We start from the raw sequence: 3,112 nt of genomic DNA, 5'->3' as shown, positions 1-3,112 counted from the left end.
ACATGATATTTCATTATTGGGACTATAAATCTTTTACCATAATTTTTTTCTAGTATGTCATGCTAATTTGATTAACAAAAGGGGAACATTACTGTATATGATTAATAAAGGTGTGCTCTTCATTTAAGGTACATGGTTCCAATCGGCAGCTCTGAAGTTCCGTGAGACGGAAAGAACTATCTATATATCTCTTTTGGAAATCGGACTGTAAAAGGACAAACTTATATATAACTCCACCGAATTCTACAGTATGTTGAGAAAAACCAAAGGAATGCCCCCACTTGCTATTAATAATATGCACGGGCAGTACATACTGTATTTGAATTTGTCTATCCATTTACCATTCCATCTGTCTGATATAAAAAGTAAATGTCTTTTATACAAGCTGCCGCCTTAAGAGATAAATAGTGGGCACACAGTTTTAACATTTTAAATGTGTTTTTGCTTTGTGTGCTCATGCATTTTGAATTCCACTATTCACTTGAATTCTGAAAACCACATGGGGGTACATTTTGATGCTTACCGTATGCTACTATTTTGTGTGGTAAATTATATTTTATCTGAGATCCATGTACAATTACTCTAATAATGTTTAATACCATGTTAACTCATGTTAAATTGAGCAAATTATTTGTGGTTGAATTAAATCTCAGTTTCTGTATCCTTCTGTTTCCCATTAAACAAATTATTCTATTTTCGTGTTTATTTTTGATGCCGTAAATTAAAGCAGTGGCTTCCTATTTGAATAAAAAATGTATTTGGGGACACAAACTTCTATAAAGACTTTTATGCCCATTTTTAGTTACTCCATGTGCACGTTTCAGGTCATTTTATAGAGGGGCTATTGGGACTGAAAAGACAAAGCGCTCCAAGGGTAAGTATATAAAAATGTAATGAACAAACACAAGTCATCTAAAACTCACATTTCAGAACAGGACAGGCCGCTTTACACAAGGGAGATTCCGCTGGGTGAAGAGGTAATGCGACAAAGGCCCTGTGCATCGGGTCTCTATATCAACTAGCGAGCCTCTGTTCCCTGGCAGGATCAGTCATTTCCAACGTGAGAAGTAAGACATGAACCGCAACACGTTTCGCACGTTACCATGAACATTGGGGTGTTTGAGCATCTTAGGAACATCAAAAACACCAAAAAGAACTTTGTGGAAAAGGTAAACACCTTACTTATTTGCTTGAGCATTTCCTGGAAGTCCATAACTGTGATCCGCACGCAATGCACTTTTTCAGCGATCGAATCTGTGGTTAATGACATCCGTGCCAATAATAAAGATGTGAGGTTATTACAGAGAGAACAGTTTTTCATTTTCAGGTTGTAAAACAAGCATCTTGGAAGTTTCAATGACACCGTAGATGTCACCGAATTTCTTTAATGTTAGGAGCATGTTAGTCCAATGATTTAGCAAAAAGAGGGTTTAACCGGGCGTACAATAGTGAATTGGGTATGGATTTATCTAAAATATATTTTATACCATATACCCAAAAAATAAAGTGCGGAAAATATATATGATAAGTGCAGTGACTTTGCTAACTTAATTACTTATATATGTTAAAGCACATTGAGACCTCTAATAATACCTTCACCAAAAATGAGTGAAATAAGTGAATATTAGGTAAATAAAGGTAAGTGCAGCAGCTCAAAAATCCATTTGTAGACCGTCCTCTGGACCCGAAAGCAGCTTGGATATCCGAAAATCTGGGGAGCGCTTGCAAATCACGTGAGCATATGTGAAAGATAAAAACAGAATATAGTATAACCAGTAACAGGTGAAAAATGAATATGTAAAAAAAAAAGTGTAAGTCCCACTCACAAATGAGAATAATAATTCCAGCAGATCAGAGATCCACCTCTCTCTGATGGGAGCTCAGTGGCAGATTCACCTCTGTGTGTTTTATCTCTGTGTATCGTGTAGCTCCAGTGTTGTCCGTCAATGGGAGTGTTACTCGTCAGTAAAAGAGAGCTAGACGAATATAGAGTAGTATGTCCAAAATTGTATTGCACAAACAATAATAAAAATAGGATTCACTCACATTTTACATATGTGTAACATTCATTTGAGAGAGCTCCCTGATCTCTGGCTTTCTCCCGATCTTCAGCGCATCTCCGTTGCTTCCGCAATCGTCACTGCCGGTGATGTCAGTGGTTGGGGCGCATGGAGTGTCTGCAATAGCGCGACTGCAAGGAATTGGATCTTTGGTCCTCTGGAACACAATTCAACGCGCTTCACTGAGGCTTTCTCAAGAATTATGCTCAATAGTACTGTTAGGATCGCCGCCAGGCTCCGCCCCCAGCACGCGTCATGCGGCTGTACCTCTGGCATTCACAGACCGCTATCTGTGCGCACGCAGCTGCGCAATGCCTCATCCGCGGAGGCGCACTCCCGCAGTATCACCACGGCACCCACTCTGCGTCGCACTCCTCGCACGCACGCCGCGCGCCAACGAACACTAGCAGCATCAGCTGTGTTACACCAGCAGCCAATCCTGCACTAACCTATCGGCTCGTGGCTTATGTGTGAGGTCATCATCTGCTAGTTCCTGATTGGTGCTTTCCCCTTTAAATGCCTTCCTGTTTCACTTTCACTTTGCTGAACATAAACACTGTTGTGCTGTGCTCGCTGCTTCTTGGATCTTGGCTGTTCCTGTGCCTTGCCTGACTCGTGTTGTGACCCTTGCTTGTACCTGGACCTGTTTCTTCTCTATCCTTGGACTTCGGCTTGTTATTGGACCCCCGCTCTCTCCTCAATCACGGCTTTGGATACCGACCATTCTTCTCTCTCCAACCCCGGAACACGGCAAGTACCACGGCTTCCCCAAACTCTCCTACCCCGACCCAGCTCCACGACTCCGACTAAGCATTCCGGACCTGGCTCCGTGGTTGTAGGGCGGCGGTTATATACATCCCCACCTCAGCCCCGCTGTGTAGTCCTGTTTGTGGTGGGCGCAGCGTGACATTATGTTAAGCCAAACAAACATGGACCCCGCTGAGGTGGGTCAACGATTGGACAAATATGACGGGTGGTTTCTGGAAATCATTGGATCCTGTGCTCAAAGGGACAAACTGCTTGATCACCTTAAGCAAGACCTAGCCGCCCTA

General features: G+C 42.3%; 1 protein-coding gene across 1 annotated transcript in view; it reads left to right on the top strand.

Moving 5' to 3' along the window:
- Positions 1-693, top strand: part of DTD1 (D-aminoacyl-tRNA deacylase 1) — a 241,943-nt gene extending 241,250 nt beyond the window's left edge. The window contains exon 6 of the mRNA XM_075596260.1: positions 129-693. The gene's annotated coding sequence lies outside the window, so the exon portion shown is untranslated. The remainder of the gene's footprint in view (positions 1-128) is intronic.
- The last annotated feature ends 2,419 nt before the right edge of the window (positions 694-3,112 follow it).

The sequence above is a fragment of the Ascaphus truei genome, chromosome 4 (assembly GCF_040206685.1).
Source record: "Ascaphus truei isolate aAscTru1 chromosome 4, aAscTru1.hap1, whole genome shotgun sequence".
Taxonomy (NCBI): Eukaryota; Metazoa; Chordata; class Amphibia; order Anura; family Ascaphidae; genus Ascaphus; species Ascaphus truei.
The sequence above is the reverse complement of the archived record's forward strand: the minus strand, read 5'-3'. Positions and strand labels throughout refer to the sequence as shown.